The sequence below is a fragment of the Loxodonta africana genome, chromosome 1, assembly GCF_030014295.1.
Source record: "Loxodonta africana isolate mLoxAfr1 chromosome 1, mLoxAfr1.hap2, whole genome shotgun sequence".
Taxonomy (NCBI): domain Eukaryota; kingdom Metazoa; phylum Chordata; class Mammalia; order Proboscidea; family Elephantidae; genus Loxodonta; species Loxodonta africana.
Window position 1 is genome coordinate 67,415,660 of NC_087342.1, and position 23,016 is coordinate 67,438,675.

Consider the following 23,016-nt stretch of genomic DNA (forward strand, 5'->3'; position numbering starts at 1 on the left):
CTTGTTTTTAATGGATAGGTCTTCTTGTTTAACTAAGGATTTCTGACCTTTAAGACTGTTAGTATTTCCAGGTGATATTTACTTTGTTGATCTCTGCTTTCACTGTTTCTTTGCACTCTTTGTGTGTAGTTTCTGTGTTTAAGCTAGTGATTTCACGCATTTGAAACTGAACACTCACTCTCCTTGGTTTGTATACTTTCTGGCCTGTGTCTATGGAAGCACTGTCCTTAATGGATTAGATAGATGTTGAAATCTTGGTCTCAGATAAACTCTAGCACTTCTTGCTGGGGGAGAGAGGAATGACTTGATGTGGCTTAAAAGCAGACTTATTTTCTGTTTCATCTTTGTTTATTCTATCTAACTATATTAAGCCTTGGCATTTTAGATATTCACTAAGAAAAGAGGAAAAGAAAAAAATTTTCCTATGACATCCTCACACTATGGGAATTGTTTACTTTTTGAGAACGTTACAGGGGAAAGTGATATACTTAAAATAATGGTATTTATCCCCCAAGAACAACATCAGATTATAAATTACCGGCCAGGTGGCTTAAGACCAATTTTCTTAGATTGAGGTTTCAGCTTGTGGGTGGGAGGAGGGAGGGCATGTCCACATTTTACCAGTGAAATCAAGTGGCAAAATATAATCAAGGGGGTTGTAAAAGAATAAAACAACCAAAGGTTTGTATGAAAGTAGAAAGGGTCCGTGGAACCCTTAATAATTTATTCGGTGCTTATGGACTGGCTAAGCAGGTGGAACCTCAGATTTGTATCAGCTGGAGTTACTATAGGGACACTCCTGCTCTCAGCCAGTCTGCCTGAATCCTTGTCCAATGGCATGGTCTCTGACCTAAGGCCATCCTTGCAGGGACTAGAATAATGTCTGATTCACTGGACCCAAAAGTAGATATCCCCCATTCTTCCCAAATCACTGCTGTTAGCCCAGCAATTCTGTTTGTAGAGAACATGGGAATCTCTCTTGAGACTTCAAAGAATAAAAGCAGTAATCAAAAGTGAGGCACTTAAGCAGTCCCAGCAAGCAAGGAAATGCAACAAATACCATTCCATTTACTGGCTTTCAAAAATTGAGAAAAAAGAGATTTAGCACTGAAGAGCATTTCAGAAAGAAAAATCAAGACAGTATAGGAGAAGCAGGGGGAGGAGGGAACACACTAAGTGAAAATTCCCTCCGAGCCTACGGAAAGCAATGAGAGTTCTCACTTAACCTCAGAAAATGACTTGAAAATCACTTGTGCTTTGAAACGATTCTAAATTGCAAACTAATTTCCCAGTGGGATATGTTGATGGCCTACTGTACACAGCATAAATAATGAGTTTGCAAGCAGGACCCCAAAAAAAGCAGTGCACATTCATGGAATTTAGGAACATTTTTTTTTTTTTTCTCCACCTGACATGGCAATGTTAATACTTCCAGTTAGGGGTTTCACTGTGTCAGCAGGTAAATTCCCTGGCAGTAAGTCAAATTTTAATGCAACATGCTGGTAGGAACGATTACACTTCTGCAGTGCAAAACTCAGGCATCAGGTTTAGGCTTTAGAATATACGGGCATGGCATGCTACATACCCTGGTTGCAGGTGTTCGGGTGTTTGACCTTTAATGCTATACGTTGAATTAACTGTGAGAAAGTACAATTTCCATCTTATAAAGAATGTTAGAGCTGGAAGAGGTAATGAGATATATATAGCCTAACCTTCTTCTGTATACAAAGAAAAAATCTAAGGCTTTGGGGCTTAAGTGGCTGGTTAGATGATGCTCACTAATAAGTAGGTGAGTCTAATCCCAAACCACCCTACTTCTCTCGTGTGCCTTTCCTCTCTTGCAGATACTGCCTTTCATAGAAAAAAAAAATTAGAGAATGCCATGATGTTTATAAATATTTTTAAGAAAGCTGAATAATAATATGAACCTGTTGTTATTGTTAGGTGCTGTCAAGTCGATTCCGACTACTAGTGATCCTACGTACTACAGAAGGAGACACTTCCCGGTCCTGCGCCATCCTCACAATCATTGCTATGTTTGAGCCCATTGTTGCAGGCAATGTGTCAATTCACCTCGTTGAGCATCCTCCTCTTTTTCACTAATCCTCTATTTTACCAAACATGATGTCCCTCTCCAGGGACTGGTCCCTCCTGATAACATATGTAAAGTATGTGAGACAAAGTCTCGCCACTCTTGCTTTTGATGAACATTCTGGCTGTACTTCTTCCAAGACAGATTTGTTTGTTCTTCTGGCAGTCCACGGTATATTCAATATTCTTGGCTGACACCATAATCCAAAGGCATTGATTCTTCTTCGGTCTTATTCATTGTTCAGCTTTCACATGCATAGGAGTTGATTGAACACCCTGTGGCTTGAGTCAGGTGCACCTTAGTCCTCAAAGTAACATCTTTGATTTTTTGTACTTTAAAGAGGTCTCTTGCAGTAGATTTGCCCAACACAATGTGTCATCTGATTTCTTGACTGCTGCTTCCATGGGTGTTGATTGTGGATCCAAGCAAAATGAAATCTTTGACAACTGCGATCTTTTCTCCATTTATCATCATGTTGCTTATTGGTTCAGTTTTGAGGATTTTTGTTCTCTTTATGTTGAGGTGTAATCCATACTGAAGGCTGTGGTCTTTGATCTTCATCAGAAAGTGTTTACAGTCCACTTCACTATCAGCAAGCAAGGTTGTATCCTTGTGCATACTGCAAGTTGTTAATAAGTCTTCTTCCAATCCTGACTCCCCCTTTTTTTTCATATAGTCCAGATTCTTGGATTATTTTCTCAACATACAGATTGAATAAGTATGATGAAAGGATACAACCCTGATGCACACCTTCCCTGACTTTACACCAGGCAGTGTCCCCTTGTTCCATTGGAATGATTGCACCTTGATCTATGTACAGTTTCCTCACGAGCACAGTTAAGCATTCTGGAATTCTTGTTCTTTGAAATGGCATCCATAATTTGTTATGATCTCCAGAGTTAAATGCCTTTGCGTAGTCAATAAAGCACAGGCAAACATCTTCCCAATATTCTCTGCTTTCAGCCAGGATCCATCTGACATCAGCAATGATATTCCTTATTCCTTGTCCTCTTCTGAATCTGGCTTGAATTTCTGGATGTTCCCTGCTGCTGTACTGTTGTAACCCCTTTTTCACTTGTGTGTAATATTATTGGTATCGTTCGATAGTTTCCGCATTCTGTTGGAGCTCCTTTTTTAGAATGGGTAAAAATATGGATCTTTGTCAGTCTGTTTGGCCAGGTCTTCTAAATCTCTTGGCATAGATAAGTGAGCGCTTCCAGCACTGCATCCATTTGTTGAAAATCTCAGTCAATGTTCTGTCATCTCCTGCCAATGCCTTCAGTGCAGCTTGGACCTCTTCCTTCAGTACCACCGATTCTTGATCATATGATTCCAAATGAAATGTTTGAACATCGATCAATTCTTTTTGGTAGTGATTCTGTGTATTCCTTCCATCTTCTTTTGATGCTTCCTGCATTGTACTTCAGGAGAGATCTCAAAATGTTCTTTTTGATGATGAACGTGATGCCATTCCTCTTCAATTTGTCATTCCCAGCATAGCAGACCATATGATTGTCTGAGTCAAAATGGCCAGTACCAGTCCATTTCAGCTCACTAATGCCTAAGATATCGATGCTTATGTACTCCATTTCATTTTTATGACTTTCAATTTTCCTAGATTCATACATTGTACATTCCAAATATTAATGGATATTTGTAGCTGTTTCTTCTCATTTTAAGTCATGCCACATCAGCAAATGAAGGTCTTGAAAGATTGACTCCATCCACGTCATTAAGTTGACTCTACTTTGAGAAGGCAGATTTCCCAGTCATATTTTGAGTGCCTTCCAACCTGAGGCGCTCATCTTCTGGCACTGTACAAGACAATGTTCCACTGCCGTTCTTAAGGTTTTCACTAGCCAATTTTTTCAGCAGTAAACTGCCAGGTCCTTCTTCCTAGTCTGTCTCAGTATGGAAGCTCGGCTGAAACCTGTCCACCAAGGGTGACCCTGATGGCATTTGAAATACCAGAGGCAAAGATTCCACTATCACAGCATCAAGCAAGCCACCAAAGCATGACAAATGGATAGACATGTGGTGGAATATAATCTTGTATATAATTTAACAATAAAAAGCAAACTGTAAAACCCAGTGTATCTGAACATTCAGTCATCTCTGACTGTGAAACAGGTACATTATGTGAGGAGTCTACAAGTAATTATGATATTTTCATAAAGACTTATTCCTCAAATTTAAAGATATTACTTGATTTAATGTCATTGAAGACTTAATACAATGCCTGTAAGCATCTCTTGGGACCTAATACAATGTCCATAAAAAACTCCTCAGGAACGACAGCTTATTGTTCTTACCTGCTGTGATGGCAAGTTTTATTGTGTCAACTGGGCTAGGGTGTGGTGCCCAGTTATTTGGTCAAACTCTAGTCTAGATGTTGCCATGAAGTATTTACGTGTGATTAGCACTTCGATTAGTTGGCTTTAAGTGAAGTAAATTACCCTCCATAATGTGGGTAGGTTTTATCCAACTAATTGAAGGCCTTAGGAGCAAAATCTGAGGTTTCCTGAGGGAGGCTTCTGCCTCCAGTCTGTAAATAGAGATCCTGCCGGAATTCTTCTCTCTCCCCCATCGCCTGACTTCCTGATTTGGGACACAAAGACTGCAGAAATTTCCAGCCTCTCTCACCTGATCTAGAGATTTTGGACTTTCCAGCCCTCACAATCATGTGAGCCAATCCCTGAAAAATAAGTCAGTTTCTCTTTGGATCTGCCTGTCTATCCATCTATTTATCTCTCTGTCTACCTAATCTTATAGGTTCCATTTCTCTAGAGAACCCTAAGACACATGCCTTGCCATAATGAAGAAATTCCTTTGAGTCAGAAAGAATTGATATTTCCCAGGAAAGGTTTGTCTGCCTTTTGGTTTAGTGAGTAGACTAGGTACACACAGCCATGGCTCCTCTGAGATCAGTCTATGCTATGGAGCTCCAGCTCATCTGTCACAGACAGATGCTCAAATTCTTAGTCACTTAACCCAGGTGTGTTTATTCAGCTACGTGGTGTGACTTCTGCTACCTCAAAGCAGTTCTAGCTATACCACCTTCCTTCAACATCCTAGGGATCATATAGCTTTCAAATGGTGTTGCTTTAATTTCTTCATTAAATCCTCAAGCATGCAAATGAAATCTGAACTGTAGTATATCATGAAAGTCAGTGTAGCCATTACAAAGCCACCCCATCTGGGCTTGCAATGTCAACCAATGATCCTTTCTCATTGGTTTCTTTTTCCCTTCTTTATATTGACTGTTTCAGACCGCCAATCCTCCCTTCAAATCCCCTACTTCATTCCCTCTGTCATCATTCTGCATACAGGCACATCCTTTTCCACAGGGAAAATCGGTCAGGCATGCCTCAAACTGCTACTCATCTACAACAAACTGTATCCAAAACCGTCATCATCTCCTTTTCTATAATCTGTACCTCTAGTGTCTAGAGTCTATTGCATTTTGCTACAAAAGTTGTCCACTCTTAGGTAAACATGCTCAAATCTCCTAAACCTAAGAACTCAAAGGAAAAAAAAAAGCAGAAACAAAAACTCACTTGGCCACACAGTTGCCTTTAACTATAATCTGCCAAACTTCTATACTCCCAGTTCTGTCTTTACTTCCATGCCTTCGCTATAAACACACACACCTCTGGCCACCCCATCTGATACCTCTTTACCAAATTTTTCAATGACTTTAGAACATGTTTAATTCTTCAACCTACTGAGTTTCTTGGCTGAGGTCACACCTCAGTTCCTGAGAAACACCACTACATACCTACTTGTAACTATCTCTTCCTTTGGTATCAATGCCACCACTTCGTCCCAATTTTCCTCTAGCTGTTCTTGACAGTTCTTAACAGGTATGTGTTTCTGTAGCTTAAATACTGGTATACCTTAGGATTCCACCCTCATCTCTTTTTTTTCCCCCCATTTCACTCACTCTATACAGGGCCACTATGAGTCAGAATTGACTTGATGGCAAGGGGTTTATGTGGTGAAAACACGACTTTTACGGCTGCAACTCCCATCTTTATGGGATAATTCCCAAATCTGCATTTCTAATTGAGATCTCTTTTCTCTGGAGTAGACCAATATGATCTACTGTCAACAAAACTTTTTTAGCAGGAACTTCTGTGTACCTCTGTCTAAACAGATGCAAATCCGAAGATAAGACCTTCTTAATTCAATCCACTTCCTTCTTTTGCATTCTTTATCTTGATGAATTCATCTACCCAGTTGCCCAAATCAGGTAACCCTGAATTGTATTCTTTATTTTTCCTCACCCTTAGCTTCTGGAACCAATTGTTAATAAAAATATAAAAATTCTATATATTTTTTTCATTGTAATAACTCTCACATCTTCTGCCTCTTCACTATCCCAACTCCACTGTCTTAGTTCAGAACAATCAGCTGTCTCCCAGGTTATGGATTACAGGACAGCAAACTAAGTGGTTTGTCTGCCTTCACCCATGCCTTCCTCCATCTCATTACTCTAATGTCAACAGTGAAATGAAAAATATTCTTCAAGGTTCCCCAGTACTCAGGTTAAGAGCCAAACTATTTAACACACACAGAAGCCTCCTTCTCATGTCTTGCCTCTCTACTGGACAGTCTGGATGGCAGGCTAAATTGCCTGCTGTTGCTGGAAAGCCCCTTCCTTTTTCATTCCTCTAGGTGTCCCTACTTAGAGCACTTCTTCTCTGAAAGCCTCTCCCACTCTTTTCACACGGTGATCTCCTGTTCATCCTTTGAACCCCAGCTCAGATATTACCCAAAGCTGTTGCTGACTTCTTCCTCACTCAGACTGTGTTATGGGCCATGTACTGAGCTCTTACAGCCCCGAGTGCATAGCTCCACCACAGCATTGATACATAGTATTGCTCTTGGTGTTTATCGCCTCCTTTGTCCATAAACTAGGAAGGAAGATAGGAAGTGTATCTTTTAACTCTGTATATATCACAGTGCCTGGCTCATGATAAGTATTCCATAAATGCTTCATGAGTGAAGAGATGGCCAAGCACTAAAGTAAATTATTATAATTTTGATCATACATTACATTCATATGCTTTTTATGTATTTTAATCCATTGTTCATTTATATGCATTTACTAATAAAGTTTCTTCATGTTATAAAATATCAGAGAATATTAACATTTCTACTTCTTCTCACCTAGTTCTTTAAGCTAATGATAAACCTACTGAGACTGTATTATATCTCAAGCACATTTTTATTACTTTACATTTATTTACTTATTTAATTTTTCCAACAACTCCATTTGTTGTTGTTGGTTGCCTTCAAGTCAGCCCCTGACTCATGGTGATCCCATGGATGTTGTGATCCATAGGTTTTCTTATTGGCTGACTTTCGGAAGTAGATCTCCAGGCTTTTCTTCCTAGTCCATCTTAGTCTGGAAGCTCCACTGAAACTTGTTCAGCAAAATAGCAACTCACAAGTCTCCACCGACAGACTGGTGGTGGCTGCACATGAGATGCTTTGGCTGGTAATGAAACCTGGGTCTCCCATATGGAAGCAAGAATTCTACCACTGAACCACCAATACCACCACCACAACTTCATAGACAAGTACTATTATTATCATCTCCATTTTCCACACCTGAAAATTGATTCACAGAAAGATGCAGAATGGGAATTGGAAGCCAGAGAACACAGCTCCAGAACTTTGTTCTTAACTTCTATTGTTGTTGTTGTCAGGTGCCATCGAGTTGATTTCAATTCACAACAACCTCACGCGACAGAGTAGAATTGCCCCGTAGGGTTTCCTAGGCTGTGATCTTTACCCAAACTGATTGCCAGGTCTTTCTCATACAAAGCCCCAGGGTGGATCCAAATCAGCAACCTTTCGGTTAACGGCTAACCATTACACCACTAGGGCTCCTCTTCACTGCTATAACATCTGCCAGATATAGTGCTCACACTACCTTGTGGTTGTGCTTCAGTCCAACTTCCCCTTCCATCCATCCATTCTTTTCCTTATCTTCTCAGAAACTTTTTGTTTATTTATTTATTTTAAAAGTTTCATCACATTATTAATAATAAGGCTCCCAACTTGAGGATGATAGCTCTTCCCAAGCCTGGTCTTCCCTTGTCCCTAACAGTTGATAGTATGTACCTAGAATGGAGAATTATTGCAATATAAAGAAGAGAATAAAAAAAATGACCATGAATCCGTTCAAAAGTGGCAAAAACTATTAGAATCTAAAAATGGTACATTCCCTTTAGAATTCAGAAAGCAGTAAAGAGATATTTTAACTATATTTAGAGTATCTGTAGGAAAATTCTGTCAATGATACCCAAAAGAGGTGGAGGGTCCTTTTGCAATTTCATTTTTTTTTTTCCCTTGGCATTCCTTGACAGAATGGTAGGTGGAAATACATGCCAGTGCCCATTACATGACAAGTTCTTGATACGTACATATACCTCCAGCTACATGATCTCCAAATCTCCAATTATTATAAAATCTTTGAAAATACGGTATAGCCTGCATATCCTAATATACACTCATCTAAGTGCTAAGTGCTTTTTAGAGTATTATGACTTGTGTCAGGGTATTGGTGACAGATAGAATAAATCTGTTCATTTGTTTATGACCGCATGTTGAAAACAAGTGAATATCAGCCAACATAATTCAGTGGACATTATTCTAAAATATCCTCTTCCCACATAGAGCCGGATTTGGTGTTTGTGGAAAATATTTATCCCAAGCTGCAAGCAATATTACGTTGGCTCTTTGTTTCATATGACAAAAATCATCATGTTTAGATAGATTGGAAATGTCAAGTCAGGTGTCTTTCAACACACCATGAGAATGAGGAATGTCATGAAAGTATTATAAACTCTTGGAAAGGTTGTGTTTGATTTAATCGACTTGTAGTGAGTATTAGTGGGGTGGCAGCACAGTCTGCATTTGCCAACCCTTGGCCAAGCAGATAGCGATTCCCATCTGTCCCCTGGTTAACTTGGATTGGTCAGTGTGAATCCACCACCATGTGATCTGGCCAAATTCTTCCAAAGAAACCGAGGGGAGTGGGGGACGTAGTTACCCAGTCTTCACATTTGCCTGAATGCCAAGTGGAAAATACAAAGACATTTCATTGTCTGAACCGTGATTTCGTTCTGTACTCTGACGATATTCAAACTCAAAAAAACAACTTTTCTTTTAACCCTTATCACGTGATGATTTTTACTTTGAAATAAATGTTTGCCCTTTCCCTTGCATTGCTAACGTATCCCATATGTAGAAGGCATATATACTCAAGCAGCAAAATCTAATAAGAACAGGCTTTTTTTTTAAAAGAAAGAAATGCTTTTAATTAACCCATTTATACTTTTTATAAGTGTTGATACCTACAATTTATCCATCACTGAACTAGGCAACTTGAATGCAAATATAAAGGTATCACCTATGTTCTCAAGTGTGTTACAATTTCTTAGGGGAGACACACACACACACAAAGTTGCAGAGGAATATGTTAAATGCTATAGCAATAATGTGAATAAACGCTATTTAAAAAAAAGCTTATAAATGCTTGGGATTTAAGTGACAGCCTCAGAGAGAACTCTTTGCTCTGGATCTTTCGTGTGTGTGTGTGTGAGTTTTTGTAGATTCCATTTATTTCCAGTTAGTTCATATGAAAACCAAAAAAACCCAACCAGTTGCTGCAGAGTTGGTTCCGACTCATGGAGACCCTGTGTGTGTGAGAGCAGAAGTGTGCCCTATAGGGTTTTCTTTCCTTTTCTTTTAATTTTATTTATTTTGTTGTTGTTGTTGAGAATACACACAGCAAAACAGACACCAATTCAACAGTTTTGACACTTGCAATTCAGTGACATTGTTTACATTCTCTGAGTTGTGCAACCACTCTCACCCTCCTTTTCTGAGTTGTTCCTCCCTCATTAACATAAGCTCACTGCCCCCCAAGGTAATGGGTGAATAGAAGTTCAGCAAAAAAGGGGAGCTGCCTTCTGCACAAGTGCAGAAACACCCATTGCTAAAATGGTCTCCTCTTTCTTTCAATTTCTGCACTGCAATGGAGGGTGATACTGTTACTGCAAAGGAATGAAAAATGAGGGCACTTTTCTACTGGATCAAAGGGCAAATGTTGGGAAAATAACCTTGAGCATTAACCTCAGGAGTTATTTTATTTCATCTTAGTTTGGGGAGGTTTATAAATCTCTAAGTGCTACAGCTGCTAACCAAGGGGTCGGCAGTTCGAATCCGCCAGGCGCTCCTTGGAAACTCTATGAGGCAGTTCTACTCTGTTCTATAGGGTCGCTATGAGTTGGAATTGACTCGACGGCACTGGGTTTTTTTTTGTTTGGGATAAATCTTTACTCATCACAGTCTTGAAGGTTGAGGTAAATTTTCAAATATTCAAGCCACTGAAAATACTTTATCCCATTTAACGGAGTCCCTGGGTGGTGCAAATGGTTAACATGCTAGGCTGCTAACTGAAAGGGTGGAGCCTCAAAGAAAAGTCTAATCTACTTGAGAAAAATCAGCCATTGAAAACCCTATGGAGCACAGTTGTACACTGACACAAATAGGGTTGCCATGAGTCAGGTTCAATTTGAAGGTAACTCATTTTAATGGTTATAAGCATTGCTTAGATTTATGCAATAGCAGTGAGAAATCAAAAGAATCATCAATATGATATGAGGGAAGAATTTTGTTCAATACAGGTATAGAAGACCTGTGGTTGAAATTTGCAGAACTGCAGATTCAGAGACTGAGAACACCCCACCATCATCTTGGAGTATTTGACCCCACAATATAGTCTTTCACAGACAACTACAGAAGCTAGAGCCATAGAATTATAATGATGAAAAAAGATCTGAACGAGGAACACAGACAGAAGCCCTTGTCCTGTTGCTTCCATTTAAGGTTACAAATTGCATGGCTAGGAGGCAATCCTATTTAATAGGTGGACATATATGTGAAAATTACTCAAAATTTATGTTATTTATAAGCATAAAGGCTAATGGTGTAAAATGTTCTGTTGGATGTTTCTTGGCCTGTGGTGGTTCTCCATAAAGAGATACAAAACGAATGAATAAATTGCATAATGTTTATCGCATAGTTTTCTTTTTCCCGTATTAATCACTTGTCAGTTATTATAAAGTCCAAGTTAAAAGAATCCCTCCAGCCGTTGCTAAGTAAACATTCTACATGTGCCACCAAACCCATTGCCATCGATTCCAATTCACAGGGACCCTGTAGGACAGAGTAGAACTGCTACATAGAGTTTCCAAGGAGCAGCTGATGGATTCAAACTGTTGACCTTTTGGTTAGCAGCCAAGCTCTTAACCACTATGCCATCAGGTCTCCCTTATGTGTGAAAGGACCTGCCAAACATGTGCAGCTAATGTTGGATGATTACAGTTAGATAGACTAGGGGGAATAGCGCTGGAACGGGGGCTATTTTAGTTTGGGAGAGTTTCTCTATAGGCTATCTTCCTTTTCAACACACAGGTTCTGCCTTTTTGTAAATATAGCTTAAATGGAGGAAAAAAATGTAATAATTTGGTTTTGGTAGATTGTCATGGTGTGTGAGATTGACAAATCTTTTAGTGAGAAAGAGCTTATATGAGAGCCAAAAAACTGTCATGGGTAATATATTTATAATGACTCCTGTGTTGTGTGTTTCATCTTTGTAGTCAGTTGTAATCCTAGATAATTGTAGATTATTCTGCTTTGTTTAAAACCTTTTCAAGACCCAATTATTTTCTGCTTTGAATTTTTTGTTGATACCATGTGTTTTCATTAATAGAAGCATGTTGAATGATTGAATGCTGTTGAATTTTTGTGGGTAGTATGGTCTTTTTTTTTTTTTTTTTTTGCCCCACCAACAATCCTGCCCTCCAAGTTGAAAGGGACATAAACTGTTCCACCCATTCTATCCCCAGATGCCTCCTAGAGTTCAGAGGGACATACAGTATCACAAAGAAAAAATTTCAAATTTCTGTTTCTGTTTCCTACAAAAAATGCACACACGTTATACAACACCCTGTAGAAGCAGTAATTTGCAGCACAGACTTTTTTTTTTCAAAGAGTCATAAAGGCCTCTGCTTTGTGGTAGCAAGCACAATCAGTTTGAAAGCAGCTTCCCAAGGATCTCGAGAGGCAGAAAGAGTGGGTGGACTTTATATCCCAACAGTCATAATATGGTATTAATGTGTTATTGTTGTTAGTTGCTGTCTAGTTGATTCTGACTTTTTGCGAAGCTATGTGCACCAAGCAGAACTGCTCCATAGGGTCTTCAAGACTGAGACATTTTGGAAGCAGATCACCAGGCATGTCTTCTGAGGCACCTCTGGGTGGGTCTGAACTGCCAACTTTTCAGCTAGTAGTTGAGCACTTAACTGTTTTCACCACCCAGGGACTCCTTGTTTTCATCTTCCTTAATCACTGGTAGAAATGTTTATCAACACTGGACCACGTTATGAATGAAGGTATCCTGAGACATTTTAGAGGAAAGGGAAGATTCAGTGAAATTTGACACCATCCTTCTAGAGCTCAGATAACCAAAGCTAAAATAATAACTCAATGTAGAACCTTCCATTATTCATACTATGAATTTAAAGATAAAATAAATTCATTCTTTCTGAATCACAGACTACAAATCGTATTCTGGATCACAGAATACAAACTTAGAACAATTTTGTTGCTAAATTTATATGATAATGTTCTACTTATTTGCATATTAGTGAATCTCATAAGCATTATATGATTCATTCATCCACACATTCATTCAAAATGGCATTTAGTTTCCACTCTGAGAGACAGTATGCTAGATTCTTGGGTATAAATAAATAAAGATTGGCCTCTGCCCTCAAGAAGCTTAAAATCTTGTGTATCAGAGATGGAACCTTTCGGTTTGTCATAGCACTCTGACCCACTGACTTTCGCATCTGGTTAAGATGATGAGTTCACAGCCAGTATATAAAATGATGGAAAAAATGCACATTAAGTGGAATGAAAGAGTAGGAAAAAAAAAAAAAGCTTTTTATCGCTTACATTGATAAAACCAAAACCAAACCTGTTGTCATGGAGTCAACTCCAACTCCTACATACCATATAGGACAGAGTAGAACTTCACCGTAGAGTTTCCAAGGCTATAAATCTTTACAGAAGTAGACTACCTCATCCTTGTTCTGTGGAGTGGCTGGTGGGTTTGAACTGCCAACCTTTTGGTTAGCGGCTGAGCTCTTAACCACTATGCAACCAGGACATCAACTTATATTAACAACAGCCCCTTATTTATTTATTTTCACTGTTAAATTTTTCATCAAGTTGAAGACCTGCTATTAGGATACTTTAGGTCAAAACTCAGTCAAGAAATAACTGCAGCCACATGGTGGTAAGGAAAATTCAAGATTCAAGGCAACTGAAATCACAAATAGCCGTTGCTCAACTTAATTATTCTCTCTCCTCTTAAAACTGCCTGTTAACATTTTGCATTTGGAATGTTTTCCATCTGTGCTTTTACTTGAATTGTGTGAATATAGCTGATGAAAACTATTATCACTCTGTCTTTTGTTTTCTTTCTGCTTTCTTTGCAAAGACACACTCACAACCAGAAAAAATGTTAGCTTAGTCATACACTTGATACTATATGTGTGTTATGTCCCATGTTCAAACTTTTCCATCTGTACTTCAAATTGTTTTACTCATTCTTACTGTGGTATAGAATACACACACATACATACACACAGAGAAATATTATCCACAGTATTGATAATAAGTGAGAAAGGTGTATTCACTTCTTTTAAATATTCAGGATAATATTAAATATAAAGATTATATTGCATCCTTAAGTGAAAACAATAGGATATATCTATTTAGGAAATGTTGGTTCTTGATATCCTTCCAATAAAGTGTTTTATTCAGGCTTCTCTCTAAAAACACTGAAGCATTGGTAAGTCAACTTACAATGGGATATATACTTATCCAATCCTCTCTACTTACAACTGTGCATCAACAACCATTTGTTTAAATGGCATTCTTTAAATAAAGGTATATTTACACAGCCACCTACACTTCCTTTATGATTCAACCCTTTCCATTTGTAGTCAGTTGACTGTCATATTGGTCACAGATGACAGTGGCACCAAGTTCAAACAGACTCATATTAGGAAAGTGAACTGGCGTGGGACATCAGAATACTTACTCTTCTAGGCATACTGAAAATTTTTAAACTGCAAGTTTGGAAAGGAAATAGAACCATTAAAGTAAATGAGAAAATCAAATGGTCAGACATATGGAAAATAGAGCCAAAATGTGAACTTAAAAGCAGAGGGGTAAATGGATGTTCTGTAGGTGGCTAACTTTGTATTAAAAAAAAAAAAAATAGTGTCAGTCATTGATTACTTGTACAATGATATCATCATGTTCTTAGTAGTTAACAAGATCAGAAGAAATTTGGACTAGGAAAAAAAATCAATAAACGTCATTTTATATTTCTATGTCAACAAATGTTCACACAACATTTAGAAAAAGGCAGTTTCTGTAGCTGAACTGATGCTCAAAAATAAACCCTGTGAGTGTTTTTAGGGCCTTCTTTCAATTTTTGAGGAAGTGTGACTGAAAGCACTGTGCCTGGTTCCTCCCCTAAGACATGTGTTGTTATGTTGTTAGATGTCTTCTAGTCGATTCTGACTCATAGTGACCCTATGTGCAACAGCAGGAAATATTGCCCGGTTCTACGCCATCTTCACAATCGTTGCTGTGCTTGAGCCCATTGTTGCATCCACTGTGTCAATCCATCTCATTGAGGGTCTTCCTCTTTTTCGCTGACCCTCTACTTTACAAAACATGATGTCTTTCTCCAGGGATTGGTAGCTCCTGATAATATGTCTAAAGCATGTGAGACGAAGTCTCACCATTCTTGCTTATAATGAGCATTCTGGCTGTACTTCTTCCAAGATAGATTTGTTCGTTCTTCCGGCAGTCCATGGTATGTATATTCAACGTTCTTCAACAACCCCATAATTCAAAGGCATCAATCCATCTTCAGTCTTCTTTATTCCTTGTCCAACTGTCACATGCATATGAGTTGATTGAAAATACCATGGCTTGGGTCAGACACACCTTGGTCCTTACAGTGACATCTTTGCTTTTTCATATTTTACAGAGGTCTTTTATAGCAGATTTGCCCAATGCAATGCATCATTTGATTTCTTGACTGCTGTTTCCAATGGGCGTTGATTGTGGATCCAAGTAAAATGAAATCCTTGACAACTTTAATATTTTCTCCATTTATCATGATGTTGCTTATCCGTCCAGTTGTGTGAGAAATTTTGTTGTCTTTATGTTGAGGTATAATCCATACTGAAGGCTGAGGTCTTTGACCTTCATCGGTAAGTGCTTCTGGTCCTCTTTACTTTCAGCAAGCAAAGGTGCGTCATCTGCATATCTCGTGCTGTTGATGAGTCTTCCTCCAATCCCGATGTCATGTTCTTCTTCATGTAGTCCATCTTCTCGGATTATTTGCTCAGTATACAGGCTGAATAAATACGGTGAAAAGATACAACCCTGACTCACACCTTTCCTGGCTTTAAATCACACAGTATCCCCTTGTTCTGTTTCAATGACTGCCTCTTGGTCTATACACAGGTTCCTCATGAGCAGAGTTAAGTGTTCCGGAATTCTCATTCTTCGCAATGTTATCCATAATTTGTTATGGTCCACACAATCGAATGCCTTTGCATAGTCAATAAAACACAGGTATACATCTTTCCGGCATTCTCTGCTTTCAGCCAGGATCCATCTGACTTTAGCAATGATATCCTTTTTTTCACATCCTCTTCTGAATCTGGCTTGAATTTCTGGAAGTTCCCTGATATACTGCTGCAACTGCTTTTGAATAATCTTCAGCAAAATTTTACAGGTGAGTGATATTAATGATATTGTTTAATAATTTCCACATTCTTTTGGATCACCACTTTTTGGAATGGGTACAAATATGGATCTCCTCCAGTCTGTTGGCCAGGTAACGGTCTTCCAAGTTTCTTGGCATAGATGAGTGAGTGCTTGAGAGCTGTGTTCATTTGCTGAAACACTTTCATTGATATTTCATCAGTTCCTGGATCCTTGTTTGTCACCAGTGCCTTCAGTGAAGCTTAGACCTCTTCCTTGAGTTCCATTTGTTCTTGATCACATGCTACTTCCTGAAATGGATGAACGTTGATCAATTCTTTTTGGTACAGTGACCCTGTATATTCCTTCCATCTTCTTTTGATGCTTCCTGTGCTGTTTAATATTTTTCCCACAGAATCCTTAATATTGCAACTGAAGGGTTGAATTTTTTTCTTCAGCTCTTTCAGCTTGAGAAATGTTGACCATGTTCTTTTCCTTTGGTTTTCTATCTCCATGTCTTTGCTCATTTCATTATAAGATGTGTAGATTACGCCAATGTCTTTCCCTGGGTCAGTGTGAGAACTAATTAATGCAGTATAAATCAGGAAGCAAAATTTCCTGGAAATCCAAAGAGTTCTTTGTTCCGTTTCAAATGGTGATCTTAAAAGCATAGAAAACAAAGATAATGCTGAAAGTATGATTTCTTTGAAGTCTGTATTTCATCTTTTCTTTCAGTAATTACATTATGAGAAGTATATAAAGGCTGGGAAAATTCATTGTTAGAGCCTCAGGGTGGTAAAAACCCACATGGTTTTGTGTTCAAGGTTGGAGGTTTGAGTCCACACAGAGATGCCTCAGAAGAAAGGCCTGGAGATCTACTTCCTAAAAATCAGCCATTGAAAATCCTGTGGAACACAGTTCTACTTTGAAACACTTGGGATCACCATGTGTCAGAATCAACTCGATGGCAACTGGTTTTTAAATTAATTGTTAATGGACTTTGTGCTTAAAAAAAAATTGTATAGCTAATTATTTTTATGAGTGCTTTTTCTTAACTTTCCTTGCTTAAAAAAAAGAAAAAAAACTCATTGAAGAACGCTTGTATATATTTGCACTAAAAAACTCCAAACCTGTTGCCGTCTAGTTGACTCCCACTCCTTTAACATCCCCTTCATGTTTTCAGTCTTCAGACATAAAATAAGCTATAAAATACCAAAATACATAACCAAATGGACCATTACCTATTCAGACCTTCCACAGTATAACTCATGCTTCTGAGGTTGTCTAATTATTATTATTTTGTAAGCAGAGATAAGAAAATATTCATAGTGGACAGTATAACCCATTGTGGTCAAGTCAATTCTGACTCATAGCGACCCTATAGGACAGAGTAGAACTGCCCCATCGGGTTTCCAAGGAGCGCCTGGTAGATTCCAACCACTGACCTCTGGGTTAGCAGCTATAGCACTTAACCACTACGCCACCAGGGTTTCCAGTGGACAGTATCCAAAACCAAAACCAAACCCAGTGCCGTCGAGTCGATTCCAACTCATAGCGACCCTATAGGACAGAGTAGAACTGCCCCATAGAGTTTCCAAGGAGCACCTGGCAGATTCGACCTGCCGACCTTTCGGTTAGCAGCTGTAGCACTTAAACACTATGCCATCATGGAGGGCAGTATCTAAATCTAAATAATCCAAATATTCCAATGCAATCTCTAGACGTGTCTGTAGGATGTTTGTGCAGTTCATTCAGTGGAAGATAAGCCACTTTTATGCTTGAAAAGATCTGTAGCTGATTAAATTTATAGCACTCTCAATCTCTTCCTAGGAAGTATGCTAATTTCATATAACTTTTAAGATGGCGGGGTGTATGGATGCAGGTGCAGGTGTGTGTGTACATGTGTGGGTTTATGTGCGTATGTGTGTTTTCGACACTTTCTACTTCTACAGGATTATTCAGGAAAGCGTTTTCTGGAGAGTTTATTTCTAAGCTATACATGAACATCTGCAGTTTTCAAGGTGAAAATGATTCCTCATGAGTTGGTTTTAATGGCAAGCTGGTTAGTGTGAAGTGGAGGGAATTAAGGCAGACGATGTGACCACACACCAATTTTCTCCCTTACAAGACTTTTATATCACTTATCAGAATTTTATTCCATCTGCTAAGCAACGCAGGGCGCCAGAGCAGAGGTTATACATGCAGCCACAGGTTAGAGTATTAACTGCTTTTTCATTATATTGTGCACTGCATTTTCCAATGGCTTCTTTGGTGATGCGGCAAGGAGATTGAGTTAGAGAGTCAATTCTTTTACTATTTTTTTAGTAGAAAAAAATGGATAGTAAAGACTATTTACCTGGCTGTTATGGGATGCATTGTGCCCCTGCAAAATGTATGTCAGTTTGGCTAAGCTGTGATTCCCAATATTGTGTAATTGTCCACCATTACGTCGTCTGATGTGATTTTCTTGTGTTGTAATCCTACCGCTATGATGTTGATGAGGTAGGTATAGAGGCAGTTATGTTAATGAGGCAGAACTCAAACTACAAGACTAGGTTGTACCTTCAGGCAATCTCTTTTTGAGACATAAAAGAAAAAAGCAAGCAGAGAGACATGAGGAACTTCATACCACCAAGAAAGTAGTGTCAGGAGCAGAGCACGTCCTTTGGACCCAGAGCGCCCGTGCTGAGAAGCTCCCAGAGCAGGGGAAGATTGATAATCAGGAACTTTCCCCAGAGCCGACAGGTAGAGAAAGCCTTCCCCTAGAGCTGGCGCCCTGAATTTGGACTTCTAGCCTCTGAGACTGTGAGAGAATAAATTTCTCTTTGTTGAAGCCATCCACTTGTGGAATTTCTGTTATAGCAGCACTAGGTAACTAAGACACTGGTCAACACATTGCTATGATACTTAGATCCAAATATCTTAACCTATCATTTGACATCATAGTTTAGAAGTCACTGATCCTCTCTACCACACTATTTTAGAATGGTTGGAGTTAGAGCATTTGAATATAATTCTCAGGAGGAGCTCTTTCCCTTGCAAAACTGGAGTACTCATTGGCAGGCAGTAGAGACAGGCAGGGTTAATGTCAATTTCTTTAATTTTTATAAATGCCACCTGTGTTACTAGCATTGATTTGAAGGTGATGTAATTTTCTTGCAAATCCATTAGTTTTATAGGTTTTTGGCAAGCCCCACTACTGTGTTGATCAGATAGAGTGTGTCTATTTAAACAGAGCTTTAAATGCTTGGCTCGACTCTCTGTATTGGCTGGATAACAAGACATACAGTAGATGCTTTAACTTAAGGTTGTACTAAGCAGCAATTTGACAAACAGTTTAGTGTTTAGCCATTTGTGATAATAAACTCATTAATTGTGGAGCTAATTGCAAGTACCTACAAGACATACCTTTAAGCGAGCCTGACAAATAAGATACACTCTTTAGGTAGCTTTATCCTAACAGCGTTTCTCAGTCTCTCAAAGTGCAGTCCCCAGACTAGCTATGTCAGGGAACTTGTCAGAAATGCAAATTATTGGCCCTGACCTAAATCTACTGAACCTGAAACTCTGAGAGTGGGGTCCAGCAAACTGCTTTAACAAGTCCTCCAGGTGATTCTTCTCCATGCTAGTTTGAGAATCACTCTTATAAAAAAATCTCTGCCACACAGTTTCTGCTATATTTTGGTGCTGAACAATTCAATGTGAAACATTTTTGGATTACTGTTAACGAATTAACCTTCTATATCCAAATTAGTTAATGCTGGAAACTCATTTAATAATGATAACAATGAAGACTCAGTTCATCTCTTCCTTTTTGATTACCCATCTTTACGCTATCTTGGTTTATTACGAATGTATTTGGATGGAGGTTGGGGTGAGGGAAAGCAGCTCATCTTTATTTTCCTTATCTCTCCTTGCCTCCTCTTTTTCATTATCTAAAGAAGTTAACATCCCATGCTCCATTAAACAAGATACAACTCTTATTATCTTTTATCTGCTTCTGAACCCTGTCTATAAATGCTACCCGATTACTGTTGCACATTGAGATAAGCATTTAGAATAATCAAAACATCGAGAAAGTGTGACACTTGGTTAATCCAGGGCAGGGAAGCTTCCTCGATACAGATAAGTGGGTTGAAACTGATGCAAATATAAATTGTATCGGATGGCCTGAGATGATGTTTTGGGGAAGGTATAAAGTGAGAGACTTGTTGCTAACAAATAAATGAGCAAAATGATAGATATTTTCCAACAAAAGTGTTAAATTCCCTGGAGATGGGGAGCAGAAGAACCCTCATAATTCAGAGATCTGAAATACAGTGCAATTGCATATGCCAGGTGATTCATTTACTTGTTAACTTCTGCGTTTGTGTATTCATTCATCATATATTAATTGAGAAATTTTCATATCTCCTAATGTTGTCTGAGCCTTAATGGCACAGTGGTTAAGAACTACAGCTGCTAACCACAAGGTCAGCAGTTTGAATTTACCAGCTACTCCTTGGAAACCCTATGGGGCAGTTCTACTCTGTCCTATAGGGTCACAATGAGTCAGAACTGACTCAATGGCAATAAATACAGTGTTGTGTTATTAGTCCCTGGGTGGCACAAATGGTTAAGGTGCTTCACTGGTAACCAAAATGTTGGTAGTTCCAGACCACCCAGAGATGTCTTCAGAAGATCTACTTCTGAAAAACCAGCCATTGAAAACCCTATGGAGCAGATGACATGGTCTTATACACAAGAATCCCTAAAGAATCCTCAGAAAAACTACTAAAATTAATAGAAGAGTTCAGCAGAGTATCAGGATACTAGATAAACATACAAAAATCAGTTGGATTCCTCTATACCAACAAAAAGAACATCTAAGAGGAAATCACCAAATCAATACCATTTACAGTAGCCCCCAAGAAGATAAAATACTTAGAAGTAAATCTTACCAAAGATGTAAAAGACTTACACAAAGAAAACTACAAGACACTACTGCAAGAAACCAACATCAGTGGAAAAACATACCTTGCTCATGGATAAGAAGACTTAACATTGTAAAAATATCTATTCTACCAAAAGTGATCTATAGATACAATGCAATTCCAATCCAAATTCCAACGGCGTTTGTTAATGAGATGGAGAAACAAATCACCAACTTAGTATGGAAGGGAAAGAGGCCCTGGATAAGTAAAGCATTATTGAAAAAGACTAAAAAGGTGGAGGTCTCACTCTACCTGATTTTAGAACCTATTATACCTCTACAGTAGTCAAAACAGCCTGGTACTGGTACAACAGATACATAGACCAATGGAACAAAATTGAGAATCCAGACATAAATCCATTCACATATGAGCAGCTGATATTTGATAAAGGCCCCAAAACAGTTAAATGGGGAAAAGACTGTCTTTTTAACAAATGGTGCTGGCATAACTGAATATCCATCTGCAAAAAAGTGAAAAAAGACCCATACCTCACACCATGCTCAAAAAGTAACTCAATATGGATCAAAGACCTAAATGTAAAATCTAAAACAATAAAGATCATGGAAGAAAAAAAATAGGGACAACATTAGGAGCCCTAATACATAGGATAAACAGTATACAAAAAAAAAAAAAACTAGTGCCATCGAGTCGTTTCAAAAAACATTAATAAAAATGCAGAAGAGAAACTAGATAACTGAGAGCTCCTAAAAATCAAACACCTATGCTCATCCAAAGATGTCACCAAAAGAGTAAAAAGATTACCTACAAATTGGGAAAAAGTTTTTAGCTATGACATTTCCAATCAGTACCTGATCTCTAAAATCTACGGGATAAAAAAAACTCTAAAATCTACATGGTACTGCAAAAAAAAATCAGCTATAAAAAGACAAACCAATTAAAAAATGGGCAAAAGATCTGAACAGGCACTTCACTAAAGAAGACATTCAGGTAGTTAACAGATACATGAGGAAATGCTCACGATCATTAGTCATTAGAGAAATGGAAATAAAAACTACAATGAGATTCCATCTCACTCCAAGAAGGCTGGCATTAATCCAAAAAACACAATAACAAATGTTGGAAAGGCTGTGGAGAGACTGGAACTCTTATACACTGCTGGTGGGAATGTAAAATGGCACAACCACTTTGGAAATAGATCTGGTGCTTCCTTAAAAAGCTAGAAATAGAACTACCATACAATCCAGCAATCCCATTCTTTGGAATATACCCTACAGAAATAAGAGCCTTTACATGAACAAATAAATATACACCCATGTTCATTGCAGCACTGTTAATAATAGTAAAAAGATGGAAGCAACCAAGGTGCCCATCAAGGAAAGAATGGATAAATAAATTATGGTATATTCATACAATGGAATACTACGCATCAACAAAAAACAGTGAGGAATCTGTGAAACATTTCATAACATGGAGGAATCTGGAAGGCATTATGCTGAGTGAAATTAGTCAGTTGCAAAAGGACAAATATTGTATAAGACCACTATTATAAGAACTGGAGAAATAGCTTAAACAGAGAAGAAAATATTCCTTGGTGGTTACGAGAAGGGGGAGGGAGGGAGAGGAGTATTTGCTAATTAGATAGGAGATAAGAACTATTTTAGGTGAAGGGAAAAACAGCGCACAGTACAGGAGAGGTCAGCACAACTGGACTAGACCAAAAGCAAAGAAATTTCCTGAATAAACTGAATGCTTCAAAGCCCAGCGTAGCATGGCGGGGGTTCGGGAACCATAGTTTTGGGGGATTTCTAAGTCAATTGGCATAATAAAATCTATTAAGAAAATATTCTGCATCCCACTTTGGAGAGTAGCATCTGGGGTTTTAAACGCTAGCAAGTGGCCATCTAAGATGCATCCATCATGGGTCTCAACCCACCTGGAGCAAAGGATAATTAAGAACACCAAAAACAAGGTAATTATGAGCCTGAGAAACAGAAAGGGCCACATAAACCAGAGACTACATCAGCCTGAGACCAGAAGAACTAGACGGTGCCTGGCTACAACCAGTGAATTCCTTGACAGGGAACATAACAGAGAACCCCTGAAGGAACAGGA